We start from the raw sequence: 15368 nt of genomic DNA, 5'->3' as shown, positions 1-15368 counted from the left end.
GCCTACCCGGCAAGTCGTCGAGCACCTTCGTGCGCGGAGGTGGGGCGGATTTGACGGCGCGTTCGGGAGGCGCCGGCGACGCGGCGGCGGCGGCACGACCGGCGGGAGCCCCAACCGCGACAACGGTGCCGACTCGCAGCACAGATCGGACGCCCAAACGGCCGGGAAATCCAGCGGCTGCGGTGGGGTGGGAGGCGCGGGAAGGAAGGAGCGACGAGAAAGAGGCGCGAACCAACGGTTTATGCAAATAGTCGCCGACATGTGGGAGCCTGCCCTCGCTTGTCGTTGTGTCCGGCGTCCCCGGAGCGTCCCCGTGGGACGGGGACGGGCTCGGGGCGCCGGACACCGTATCGGGCCGCGCCGGACAAAAATGGGCTTTGGGGGACGCGGCTGGAACGCTTTTTTTGTCCGGCGCGCCCCAAATCCCTTTGGGGGACGCTTTGGGGGACGCGACTGGAGATGCTCTTAGAGCATCCCCACTCGTTGGCGCTCCCCACGCCCAAATCCGGCAAAATTTTCATCCGGATTGGAGGAAGATTTGGCGTGGGGAGGAGTATATTTCCAGTCGTGTGCTCCCCAAGCGGCGTTTCTCGGGGAAAAAGAGGATGGGCTCGGGGAATCCGGACGAAAGAGGAGACATGTGGGCGTGGGCGGTTGGTTTAGCTTCATCCGGAGTCCCCGGGAGACCCCCGGGAAACCGAGGATGGCATGGGGAGTCCGGATGAAAATAGGCTCAAATCCGGACCAAAACGAGAAACCGGGGGCCTGACTGGGCCGTTTTTCGCCGTTCGGATGGAAAAAAGTGGCCGTAGGGGGCTCTGTGGGGAGACGAGTGGAGATGCTATTAGGAGTTGGGAGTCGGGAGAGAAAAAGAATTGCTAGCTATCTTGCGAAGCTGAGCGGGAGAGGCACCACGATCGGATCCGGTGGCGGCGGCCCTAGGCTTTACTCGCGCTAGGGGATATAGTCAACGTAGGGTTAGTTGGTACTTTTTTCTACAAGTGTGCATGTGTAAATCTAGAAGTTTAGAACGTATGGTGTTGCGTCTCAATAAACGTCTCTACACACACGGCTCAATTACGGATGTAGGGACGAAAATAAAAACGTCGAACAGGTAGCGTCTTTAGATGACTTTTTTGGACCGTTTGGGTGGCCGCGCGGACACCCGAACAACGGCCGGCGTGCGCGTGTCCGTTTGGATCGCACGTTGCGCTATAAAAAGGAAAACAACAAAAAAGTAAATTTAAACTAGAGTTCATTAAACTTAGCCCTATTTTGGTCAATTTTTACAAAAAAGAAACGAAAATGCAAAGGAGCTCACGAGCTCGCCTACTCCGATTGGGCAAGCTGGCACATTGGGGAAGTGGGCCTCGGTATTCCAGTCATGTATTCCCCTTTAGTTATTTTCACCTCAAAGCGTATTCATGGTGCTGGCTACACAGCTGGACGTTCGACCCGTTTACTTGGCGAGGCGGTACAAGTTTGTCTCCGATTCTGTACCGCGTTATTTCATACTGCGTGCTACCAGCACAACAAAGCTTTTATTCGCCACCAACCCGTCCGTGTATATTAAAATCACATCTGCGAACTCCTAACTTCTCTCTTCTCCTTCTAGCTCTCTCGTCTATTTCTCATCCGAGCAAAGGCACCTGCAAATATCCTTTGTTTTTAACTAAGGGGCTTACACATAAATGAAGTTGATAAAACATCTCCAATTCAGAAAAAAAAAGTTCTTCGCCATTGCAGCACCACTCTCTGTTAAAACCATTACAGAACATAGCATCAAAGAGAAAAGTATCTCCAGACTCTACTAGTCCACTACAGGTCTACAGCCACAACATCGGAGAACAGCACTACCTGCATCAATCCTCTTTCTGTTTGGGTACCATCCAAATCTTATACTGAAAAACTGTGAAGACACCCGTAGGTGTTTTCACTTTCCTGTTACCCAAGCACCTATAGTTGATATAACAATCTGTGGACACCAAACAGTGCCTAACTGCCTAACCAGTAACCACAGCCTTCAACACAACCCAGTACCACAAGATTTAAGTTTAAAATGAAGTTCTTTTTGAACAATCTAATTTTTTCGTCCGACGGGCGAAATGATGATTTACACGATAACACCGCCATTAGCTCTAAGGACATCAGCGGAATGTTTAGAACATGTGTTCTTTCGGTGACCTGTCAAACCACACTGACTACACCTAGCTTCTTTCCTCGGTTGCTTTGGCATGTCACCTCTCTGGGGACATGTTGTGCTCTTGTGACCTCTACTACGACAAATACTGCAGAATCTCGAACGCTTGCTGATATCTTCATAAGGTGGCTTGTCACGACTCGTCGTTGGTCTTCCCGCTTTTCGATTCTTCATTGGTGCCAAAAGACTGGACAGCCTCATTGGTGCCGCTGACTCCGTCTCACTATGATAGGCCGCATTTCCTTCAGACCTACGGTCCCGTGCCTTGGCACCATCCCGGTCTTCCAAACATAAACCATCCCTTTCAAGGCTTAGTGGTGTCACTGTCACAATCTCATTCTTCAAAATTTCCATAGCTTTCTCATACGCTGCCACATTGGGATCACCGATTCTAACAAGCTCCATTGCATTCACGTACAGGTTCGAGTGCCTAAAAGTTATTGACCGAGCTACACTCTTATCTCGCTGATACAGCTGGAGGTGTTCAGGCAACACATCTCTTGCGTCTCTCGTCCACCTCTTCACAATGTGATCTGGAGGTATCTCCTTAACCTTTAAATACTCCATCACCTAATTAATCATTTCCATACACAACTACATTATAAAGCTGGTTGTTTCCATCAGGCTCCCTTAACAGGAAAGTACAAAAAAAAGTAAGACAAACCATACCTTGAGTGCATGGCAGCACAACAGACCCGTATGTTCAAAATTTCCACACTCACACACAAATTTCCTTCCATTATCTACCACCTGCACTTTGAATGACACCCTGCACCACGCTTCTCTTTTATCAGCCTGGTTATGCATGGAAACATACAACTTATCCTTCTCGGCTTCTGTTACTTCATAAGCACTGGCTTCGTATAGTTCCTTCCCAAACTGTGTGAACATGGCCCTGGTGTAAATCTTGCTAGCATGCCTCTCAAGCAATGTTTTAGTCTTCAGGACCACTCCACCCTGCATTTTCCAAAAAAGTAATAATTAAATTTCCATCGGTGCAAAAATTGGCACAGGAAAAACTAGAGCCGCAAACTTAGTTATGCTTACAATCTTAGTCATCTTCTCCTCGTAGCTCTCATCAGTGTCCCTATCAAACTGAAGCCTCATATATTGCTTCACAAACATGTGCATTGCACAGCCTAGAGGGACATACGACTTCAACATGTGGTTTGCACTCTCACTCCTCTTTGTGCTCGTCATCTTGGCACAGAAAACTCCTTTGAAATATGGCTTTACCCACTTTTTACGAACTTCATAAATCTGTGTTAGGAATGGGTTATCTTTGACACTGTATTTGTCAATCAATAACTGCCATCCCGTCTCAAACTCATCCTCCGTTAGCATGTGATTCACAACTTTGTGGAAGTCAGATATAAATTCGTTTCTTTTCGCGTAGAACTGACCAAGGCACTCGTTAGCTTTTCTCAGCACATGCCACTTGCACCATCTATGTATTGTATCCGGCAAGATGTTTCGTATCGCGATCTCCATGGCTCGGTTCTGATCTGCAACAGAACATTGGCGAGAAGAAAAATTAGCACACTAAGCAACGACAAATAAAACCGGCCAGACATACAAGCTAATACTACACATTACTAACCTGTCAGTATTGTTCTTGGTGCCTTCCCTCCCATCATCCGGACAAATTCAGCGAAGACCCACTCAAAGCTTTTCACTTTCTCATCCTGAACCAACACGCCCCCTAGAATAATACTTTGGAAGTGATTGTTTACACCGACAAATAACCCAAAAGGCATATCATACAGATTTGTCCTGTACGTGGTGTCGAAAGTAATCACATCACCAAAATACTTGTACTGATCCCTGCTTGTACCATTGGTCCACATAAGGTTCTTGATACGGCTTTCCTTGTCTGGCTGTACACGATAGCAGAAATCAGGATCCTTTGCTCCCAGCTCCGCAAAGACCTCCATGGTTTTCTTCACGTCATCATCAGCCTGGTTCCGGCTAATCTGTCCACACAAGCTTCTCAGGGACCTCTTTGTGAATGGTACATTCTCCATATTGCCAAAAAAACTGCCGATGATGCTGTACACCTTGCTAATGTTGATATTGTTCTCCCTCAACTACTTTACCAGATCTTTTGTGTAAATGTCAATGTGCTTGTGTGATGGCCAATGCACTAGCTCACCGCAAGTCTTGGACAACGAGTGGTTGTGCATAGACCGGTGCTCGCTAATATACCAACCATTGTCATCTGTCCGGAGCAAACGAATTATGGCAGGGCACTCGCACCTACAGGACCGGGTGTTTGTCCTCTTCGGCTTCCCCTGTTTTTCAGTTTTACTGTCGTATTGTAATCCAAATTCATATACTAAAGGGATGCTAACTTCTGACGAGCGGAGCGAGGCCCGTCGGCGGTAGGCTTGGGCCGAAGCATAGGGGGACATACGCCGCGCCCTGCAGGGACACCTGCGAAGGGGATGCGGGGGGCTGCCGCCCCCCGCGGTACGGTACGGATCGTTGGCACCGCCTATATATACATCTTGTAAGCCGCCGACTAGGGTTTATCAGATTATAAGATAACTCACGGTGTTTGTAAACACTCCCCGATATAGTGAAGTTTTGATGGCTGGAGCCCGTGGTTTTTTCCCCTTCTGTGTTGGAAGGGGTTTTCCACGTTAAATCTTGTGTCCCCTGCGTGTGTTCTTGTTTCGTTCTTCGTTATTTGCTTGTCGCTTTTATAACTAGTGGTATCAGAGCCCGTGTTTCAATCTAGGGTTTTGCGACATGTCTTCTTTGAAGTTCGATCTACCGCAGCTGGATTATACCACGAGATTTTCTCTGTGAAAAGTGAAGATGAGGACGATACTTACCCAATCTTCTGATCTGGATGAAGCTCTTGATGGATTTGGCAAGAAAGATGCCAAGACCTGGACCGACGATGAAAAGAGGAAAGACCGTAAGGCTTTTTCATTAATTCAGCTTCACCTATCCAACAATATCTTGCGGGAAGTGCTGGCTGAGAAATCCACAACAGCGCTGTGGTTGAAACTGGAATCGATCTGCATGTTCAAAGATCTAACCAGTAAGATGCACGTGAAGATGAAGTTGTTCTCGCACAAGCTGCAAGAAGGTGCGTCAATGATGAATCACCTATCGATCTTTAGAGAGATCGTTTCTGATTTGTTGTCCATGGAGGTAAATTATGATGATGAGGATCTAGCTCTTATACTGTTAGTCTTGTTGCCTAATTCTTTTGCGAATTTTCGAGACACCTTGTTATACAGCCGTGATGAACTAACCCTTGCCGAAGTTTATGAGGCCCTCCAGCAGAGGGCAAAGATGAAATCTATGGTGCAGGCAGAGGGTTCGTCATCTAAGAAAGAAGCACTGCAGGTCCGAGGCAGGACCGAGAACAGAAACAACAACTACAACAACTACAACAACTACAACAGAGATAAGAGCAAGACCGACAGAGGTTGCTCAAAGTCAAAGGGACGAGATGGTAAGTTCTGCAAGTATTGTAAGAAAACTAGCCACAATATTGATGATTGCTGGAAGTTGCAGAATAAAGAGAAAAGAAACGATACTTACCTACCGAAAAACAAATCTGAGGGTGATGGTAAGACTGCTGTTGTTTCCAGTGATAGGGCGATTGCCTAGTTGTGTTTGTTGGTTGTGTTTCTGGTAATGATGAGTGGATTCTTGATTCTGCATGTTCGTTTCATATTTGCTGTAACAAAGACTAGTTCAGTTCTTATGAGTTTGTGCAGAGTGGAGATGTTGTGCGGATGGGAGATAACAACCCACGTGAGATCGTGGGCATTGGTTCCGTTCAGATCAAGATGCATGATGGCATGACACACACTCTGACAGATGTGAGACACATACCTGGCATGGCCGGAAATCTGATCTCTCTCAGTACCCTTGATGTTGACGGGTACAAACACTCCGGTTCTCGCGGAGTTCTGAAGGTATCAAAAGGTTCTCTCGTTCACATGATTGGTGATATGAAATCTGCAAAATTATATGTTCTTAGAGGTAGCACATTGTCTGGTATTGCTGCTACTGTTATTCCTGATGAACCTGGTAAAACTAATCTGTGGCATATGCGTCTTGGACATATGAGTGAACATGGCATGGCAGAATTGCACAGGAGAGACCTGCTAGATGGCTGCAATTTGAGTAAGTTTGAGTTCTGTGAGCACTGCATTTTTGGTAAGCATAAAAGAGTTAAATTCAATGCTTCCGTTCATACCACTAAAGGGATTTTAGATTATGTGCATGCTGATGTGTGGGGACCTTCCCGCAAGACTTCTCTTGGTGGTGCAAATTACATGCTTACTATCATAGATGATTACTCCAGAAAAGTGTGGTCTTTCTTTCTGAAACATAAATCTGATGTGTTTGATGCTTTTAGAAAGTGGAAAGTTATGGTAGAGAAGCAAACAGAAAAGAAAGTTAAATTGTTTCGTACTGACAATGGCATGGAGTTTTGTTCTACTATTTTCAATGATTATTGCAGCGACGAAGGCATTGTCAGACACCACACCATCCCATATACTCCTCAGCAGAATGGTGTGGCGGAGAGAATGAACAGAACCATCATCTCCAAGGCTCGCTGCATGTTGTCCAATGCTGGTATGCATAGACGTTTCTGGTCTGAAGCAGCCTCCACCGCTTGTTACTTGATAAACATGTCACCTTGCATTCCACTTAATAAGAAAACTCCTATTGAGGTATGGTCTGGTTCACCTGCTGATTATTCACAGTTGAGAGTTTTTGGTTGCACTGCTTATGCTCATGTTGATAATGGAAAGCTAGAGCCCAGGGCTGTTAAGTGCGTGTTTCTTGGTTATGGTTCAGGAGTTAAGGCATGTAAGTTATGGAATCCTGAAACTAAGGAAGTTTTGCATAGCAGGAATGTTGTCTTTAATGAGGTTGTTATGTTTTATAAGAGTTCATCTACAGATGTTACTGATGCTGTTGATTTTTCTGATAATTCTGATGATGAACAATGAACAACATAGGAATAGCGTGCAGGTGGAGCACGTGGAGGAGAAAGAAAATGATGTTGCTGAAAATGAGAACACTGTTGTTCAGCACTCACCACATGTTTTGCAGCAAACAAATAGTTCCATTGCTGCTGATAGGCCGAGGCGTAACAAAGGTCCACGTCCTCGTTTAATTGAAGAATGTAATCTTGTTCATCATGCTTTGAATTGTGCTGAACAGGTGGAGCATGATACTGAACCTGCTACATATATTGAGGCCGTTGCATCCGTTGACCGCGTGAAGTGGATTTCTGCTATGCAAGAGGAGATGCAATCGCTTGACAAGAATGGCACATGGGATGTTGTGCCCTTGCCTAAACAAAAGAAGGTTGTCCGTTTGTAAGTGGATATTTAAAAGAAAGGAAGGATTGTCTCCTAATGAGCCTCCGAGGTTTAAGGCAAGGTTAGTAGCAAAAGGTTTCAACCAAATTCCAGGTATTGATTATAATGATGTATTCTCTCCGGTTGTGAAGCATAGTTCCATTCGTGCATTCTTTGGTATTGTGGCTATGCATGATCTTGAGCTTAAGCAGATAGATGTAAAGACTGCTTTTCTGCATGGTGAGCTTGAGGAGAAGATATACATGGACCACCCTGAAGGTTTTGTTGTGCCTGGTAAGGAGGATCTTGTTTGCAAGTTGAAGAGGTCCCTTTATGGTCTGAAACAGTCTCCAAGACAGTGGTACAATGTAACATCCCAAATTTTTTAAAACAAAGAGAAAATGAATTTCCCTTTTTCCAAAAATGAGAACCAACAAAAACTTTTATTACAAATTAGGCTATGCATAGTACTCATGCTTAATTCTTGTGATATTTCCATGATTGTTGGTTGAAGTATTTTGAAAAGATCTTAAACCCTAAACCCTATCCTTTTCACCATCCAAGTTAAATAAAAATAAAAAAGAAATTAAATAAGAAAAGGGCCTATGTGCCTATGGCTATTTTTGCTAAAACTTTTACCTAGGCTTTTCTACCCTGTTTAGATGTTTTGAAAACATCAACAAACCTCATCTAGTACCTACCAACTAATTCAAGTGAGAAACAAAAATAAAATCAACATATGCATAGAGGCATATGTGGCACATAGTCATAATACCAAATCTTGTCCTATGCACTCCTACCTTGCCCAAATGGTGTGAAACCATCTCTAAACCTAACATCACACTAATTGGACCCTAAACCATGCCCAAGTAAAGCAAGGGGAACAAAATAGAAGATTAAGAAAAATTGGAATTTCACCTCTTATGTGTTTATGGCCATTTTTGCAAATCTTTGAACTAGACCTTTTGGAATGGTTTCAATGGTTTGGAAAAGTTCCTAAACTAATAAGAATCACTTTGGAGTCAAGAAAAATCAAATCAAATAGAGAGAATTAAAATAGTGAGAAAATGGAAATCTCACTCACATACACATTTAGCCAAATATGCAAATCTTTAACCAAGGCCTCTTTTGCTTGTGCCATTGCTTGTGAAACCCTTAGATATCAATAACACACACTTTTTCATCAAAGAAACCCAATTCAAATCAAAGGAAAAAATCAAATTCCACTAACATGTGATAATGGTCACTTTGCCCTTTTATAAAATGTTGCCCACTTTGCACCCCTGGTTTGGAAGTTTCTTAAACCACACTTGGCCAACTCTTTCCACCTCATCCAATACCATGTCAAGGTGAACAAGTTTGATGTTGACCATCAAGGTGGACTCTGCCTAGGTTGACCAGAAAAGAGATGACAAGTGAAGACTTTGAAACAATGAGAAGATGAACCCAATTTTCAAACTTTGCAAACCAGCTCCAAATTGACCACCACCACCACCATTCTACTCCTTTGATTATATAAATGAACTCCACCAAAAATATTTTTAAAATTCAACAAAAAGTTTCATGCGGCCATATTATCAAACACTTGGCAGGCATCATTTTACTTTATGCACACATGCTAAAATCCAATGGATTTTGGGCTAAACCCCTTTCCATTTGTGATCATCACAACCCTGGTACCTCCTCTGCATCAACCAAGCACCATAGCCCTGATAAAAGTGTAGAAATGATCAAAGCAAGCTCATGCCGTACCCATGCCGACCCTCGTGCCACTCATCCTCTCCACCCCTCTCTGGCCAGCCTTACCATGTCAAATAGGTAGCCTTCACTCAACCATGCACGCTGGTACCCTCCCTGGCCAAAGAAGTGCACGCCCACGCTTGGAACGCGACGTGTCCAGACAGGCCAGGACGTGCCAGAGCGCGCCCAGACACAGCCCTGGACGCGCCAGAGCGCACGCGTGTGCCGTCGCCTCCGTCAACCCCTGTCCCTCTACCTCTGCAACAAGCTCCACCGCACCTCCAGCTAGCCCAGGGACATGCTCAATCGCCTGCGGAGGACCCGTCGCCGTCGCCATGATAAAACCCCTGCCGCGCGGTACTGCAAGGGCGCGCACCTCGCTCACACGTCTCAGACCATCATTCGCCGTGCCATCACGCTCACTAGCTCCGCCATGATGCCTGCAACACACGCCCCCATCGCCCTGCCCTTTCGCGCCCTAGAACGCCATCGCCGTCGACGACCTTGCCCGCACCCTCGCAGCACCTCGCGCATCTATAAATAGAGCCTCTCCCGCGCCTCCTTCTCCACACCAAACTTGCTCCCATCCTTCTCCTTGATCTCCTCGACCCACTTCCCCTCTCCAATTTACACCGTAGCTCGTCAATTGATCGCCGGAGTCCGCCGGAGCAGGAGAAGAAGGAGTCATCGAATTCATCTACCCCCGACGCTGCTGCGACCATCATTGGCTTCCCCATCGTCCGTAACATCACCCTGCCTCGTCGCCGACCATCGCCGGAGCCCCAGCTCGCCGCCGACCTCCTACCTCCACCGTGCCAGCACCTCCCTCTCGTCGACGACGACGACAACCCTCGACCGCTCGATCAGCCTCTAATCCTATGGCTCAGGGTGAAAGGTACCGTTTCGGTGAATTCAAGTCACTGACCACTGGGTCCCACCATGTCAGGCGGCCCGTGGCGTGAGAAACGCTGTTGGGCTGGATTCCACCGTTTCAAACCATTTCGGCTCATTTGCTTTTCCGCCTAGCCCAGTTAGTGTAAATTCAAAATTAATTCGTTTCATTGAATTCCAATACTGGTCCTTTGCTAGAATTTAAATAGTTTCAAATCTACAAATCCAAATTTAGTGATTCAAAATGTTCTAGAAATCTTATGAAATGATCTAACTAATCCCACTGGTTTGAACCCCAGAACTATTATGGTTTTTGAATAGTAAAAATAACAAATCAGAGACTTTTCAGATTTCAGATAAATTTATAAAATCAACCATTTTGAATTTTGAGGTGATTCCAACTCTCATAATTCACATTTCCAGTACTCTAATTGTTTATGTAAAAATATTACATGGTTACTTTGTATGATCATGGGCTAGAGCAAAATATTGGCTATGTAGTCAATACTAACCCATTTAATTCATTTTCAAAAATTAAGATTTCAAATCTATGGGGTGTAGCACCTCATTTAAATCACCTTCCCAAGTGTTATGAAGTAATGTGATGACCTCTATTGCATGGTCTCATACTTGCTCACTTGTGGAGCTTAAATCAAATAGGATTCAAATTGCATGAGATGATGAATGTCATTTAACTCATTTTCTCTCAAATGATAAATGTGAAGTATTGACCTTGGTCAACATGATCTCACATTTATTCATTGATAAGATTAAATCTTAAGAAGATTCAATGATAGGAAATTATTTCTCCACACTAAAGAGAAACCCTAATTCACATTTCAATAAGAGGAAATTATTTCTCTAATACTAAGTAAGGAAACCCTAGCATAATTTTGGATAAATATTAAGTAGTGATGCTAGATCATTTGTGTGAGCCATTAAGGCTAATTAAGTCTACTTAAGGGTTGTTTGGTGATTGTATCCTCGTATTCGTTTATAGACGCTAGTACCGGAGACTATCAAGAGGAAGAGGTCTTCTACCAAGAGGAAGGAGAAGAAAACTTTGATCACCTCACAAATCAAGGCAAGCTATTACCAATGCAAGCTAGACTAATGCCAATTATATTGTTGCCAGATAATATTATTGCAAAGTGCAAAGCTCTACAAGAGCAAGGCACCATTACATTTTACTTTATGATCCTATCCCAAGTTTTTACTTTACAAGCTTTATTGGATTTTATTTATCAAAGTTACTTTTTGATTTATGATTCACTTGGTTTAGTTATGGAGTAGTACAAGAGCATCACACTTGGCCTAGAGAGCTATAAGCTATTTAGCACCCCTCATAACTAGTTGCCAGTGCTAAACCTTAAAAGTGACTACTCTAGTTGGGAACTTGTGAAATGAAATGACTTTGAAAACCTTGGAATGATGAGTCATTCTATTGAAAGATTGTGAAGGTGAATATGACTAGTGAATGACTTGGTGAATTTTACAAAACTGATGGTTGGGTTCGGATGCGATACCATTCCAATTTTTAAGTACCCCCACAATACCTGAATCTGGGTAAGGCTTGACTGGAAACTTATGTATTTTAGTATGGGTTCCCTCTGAACAAGCATCATAGGGGTTATGCCAAGGCTGCCTCCACCAAAAGTGAAATGACGTGAAATGAGGTGAATGTCTGATGTCTACGGGTGCTTCTATTCTTGTAGACAGTGTTGGGCCTCCAAGAGCAGAGGTTTGTAGAACAGCAGCAAGTTTCCCTTAAGTGGATCACCCAAGGTTTATCGAACTCATGGAGGAAGAGGTCAAAGATATCCCTCTCATGCAACCCCTGCAACCACAAAGCAAGAAGTCTCTTGTGTCCCCAACACACCTAATAGGTGCACTAGTTTGGCGAAGAGATAGTGAAATACGAGTGGTATGAATAAATATAAGCAGTAGCAACGGCACTGTGAAAAGTGCTTGTCTGGCGTGTGGTTGATGGTGGTAATATTGCAGGAAGTACAGATGCAGAAAAACAAGAAACAAGCAGCGGTAGCGATATTTAGGAACAAGGCCTAGGGATCATACTTTCACTAGTGGACACTCTCAACATTGATCACATAACAGAACAAATAGATAGATGCTAGACTCTACACTCTCTTGTTGGATGATGAACACCACTAACCGTGTAGGATTACACGAACCCTCAATGCCGGAGTTAACAAGCTCCACAATATTCGATGTTCATGTTTAAATAACCTTAGAGTGCATGACAGATCAACGTAACCAAACCAAGTACTAACATAGCATGCACACTGTCACCTTCACACTACGAAAGGAGGCATAGATCACATCAATACCATCATAGCAATAGTTAACTTCATAATCTACAAGAGATCACAATCATAGCCTACGCCAAGTACTACACGATGCACACACTCGTCACCATTACACCGTGCAGGAGGAATAAACTACTTTAATAACATCACTAGAGTAGCACACAGATATATTGTGATACAAAACACATTGCAATCATAAAGAGATATAAATAAGCACTTCACTATGCCATTCATAACAGTGAATAAGTATTCTGCGAAATATAGCCTAAGAGACCCACACGGTGCACACACTGTCACCTTTACACACGTGGGACAAGGAGTCTCCGAAGATCACATAAGTAAAACCCACTTGACTAGCACAATGACATCTAGATTACAAGCATCATCATATGAATCTCAATCATGTAAGGCAGCGCTCATGAGATTATTGTATTGAAGCACATAGGAGAGAGATTAACCACATAGCTACCGGTACATCCCCGAGCCTCGATGGAGAACTACTCCCTCCTCATGGGAGACAACAGCGTTGATGGAGATGGCGGTGGTGTCGATGGAGGAGCCTTCCGGGGCACTTCCCCGTCCCGGCGGAGTGCCGGAACGGAGACTCCTGTCCCCCGGATCTTGGCTTTGCGATGGCGGCGGCTCGGGAAGGTTTTCTCTCGGTTTCGTCGAACGTGGTAGGGTTTTCGCGACGGAGGCTTTAAGTAGGCGGAAGGGCGGAGTCGGAGGCCCGACGGGGGGCCACACACTAGGGCGGCGCGGGCCCCCCCTTGGTCGCGCCGCCTTACTGTGTCGGCGCCCCGTGGCCCCACTTCGTCTCCCCTCCGGTCTTCTGGAAGCTTCGTGCAAAAATAGGAACCTGGGCGTTGATTTCGTCCAATTCCGAGAATATTTCCTTACTAGGATTTCTGAAACCAAAAATAGTAGTAAACAGGAACTGGCCCTTCGGCATCTCGTCAATAGGTTAGTTCCGGAAAACGCATAAATATGACATAAAGTATGTATAAAACATGTAGATATCATCAATAATGTGGCATGGAACATAAGAAATTATCGATACGTCGGAGACGTATCAGCATCCCCAAGCTTAGTTCTCGCTCGTCCCGAGCGTGTAAACGATAAAAAAGATAATTTCTGGAGTGACATGCCATCATAACCTTGATCATACTATTGTAAACACATGTAATGAATGCAGCGATCAAAACAATGGTAATGACATGAGTAAACAACTGAATCATAAAGCAAAAACTTTTCATGAATAGCACTTCAAGACAAGCATCAATAAGTCTTGCATAAGAGTTAACTCATAAAGCAATAAATCAAAGTAAAGGTATTGAAGCAACACAAAGGAAGATTAAGTTTCAGCGGTAGCTTTCAACTTATAACATGTATATCTCATGGATATAGTCAACATAGAGTAATATAACAAGTGCAATATGCAAGTATGTAGGAATCAATGCACAGTTCACACAAGTGTTTGCTTCTTGAGGTGGAGAGAAATAGGTGAACTGACTCAACATTAAAGTAAAAGAAAGGTCCTTCGCAGAGGAAAAGCATCGATTGCTATATTTGTGCTAGAGCTTTTATTTTGAAAACAAGAAACAATTTTGTCAACGGTAGTAATAAAGCATATGTATCATGTAAATTATATCTTACAAGTTGCAAGCTTCATGCATAGTATACTAATAGTGCCCGCACCTTGTCCTAATTAGCTTGGATTACCGGGATCATCGCAGTACACATGTTTTAACCAAGTGTCACAAAGGGGTACCTCCATGCCGCCTGTACAAAGGTCTAAGGAGAAAGCTCGCATTTTGGATTTCTCGCTTTTGATTATTCTCAACTTAGACATCCATACCGGGACAACATGGACAACAGATAATGGCTCCTCTTTAATGCATAAGCATGTAGCAACAATTAGTGTTCTCATATGAGATTGAGGATATATGTCCAAAACTGAAACTTCCACTATGATTCATGGCTTTAGTTAGCGGCCCAATGTTCTTCTCTAACAATATGCATGCTCTAACCATTAAAGTGGTAGATCTCCCTTACTTCAGACAAGACAGACATGCATAGCAACTCACATGATATTCAACAAAGAGTAGTTGATGGCGTCCCCGTAAGCATGGTTATCGCACAACAAGCAACTTAATAAGAGATAAAGTGCATAAGTACATATTCAATACCACAATAGTTTTTAAGCTATTTGTCCCATGAGCTATATATTGCAGAGGTAAAGAATGGAAATTTTAAAGGTAGCACTCAATCAATTTACTTTGGAATGGCGGAGAAATACCATGTAGTAGGTAGGTATGGTGGACACAAATGGCATAGTGGTTGGCTCAAGGATTTGGATGCATGAGAAGTATTCCCTCTCGATACAAGGTTTAGGCTAGCAAGGTTATTTGAAACAAACACAAGGATGAACCGGTGCAGCAAAACTCACATAAAAGACATATTGTAAACATTATAAGACTCTACACCGTCTTCCTTGTTGTTCAAAACTCAATACTAGAAATTATCTAGACTTTAGAGAGACCAAATATGCAAACCAAATTTAGCAAGCTCTAGGTGTTTGATGACCCACAAGTATAGGGGGTGTATCGTAGTACCTTCGATAAGTAAGAATGTCGATCCCAACGAGGAGCAGAAGGTGTTGACAAGCAGTTTCGATGAAGGATTCACTGTAAATGCTCACAGACAAGTATTCGGGGGTTTTGATGTAACAGTTGAATAAAGTACGAGTATGTAAAGTGCGAGAGTAACAATTGCAGCGAGTGGCCCAATCCTTTTTAGCACAAAGGACAAGCCGGTTTGTTTACTTATAATGACCAAACGTTCTCGAGGACACACGGGATTTTAGTCTAG

General features: G+C 44.0%; 1 pseudogene; it reads right to left on the bottom strand.

Annotated features, from left to right (window-relative positions):
- Nucleotides 1–1995: 1995 nt before the first annotated feature.
- Nucleotides 1996–15368, bottom strand: part of LOC124672542 — a 57224-nt pseudogene continuing 43851 nt past the window's right edge.

This window comes from Lolium rigidum, chromosome 7 (genome assembly GCF_022539505.1).
Source record: "Lolium rigidum isolate FL_2022 chromosome 7, APGP_CSIRO_Lrig_0.1, whole genome shotgun sequence".
NCBI classification, from domain to species: domain Eukaryota; kingdom Viridiplantae; phylum Streptophyta; class Magnoliopsida; order Poales; family Poaceae; genus Lolium; species Lolium rigidum.
The sequence above is the reverse complement of the archived record's forward strand: the minus strand, read 5'-3'. Positions and strand labels throughout refer to the sequence as shown.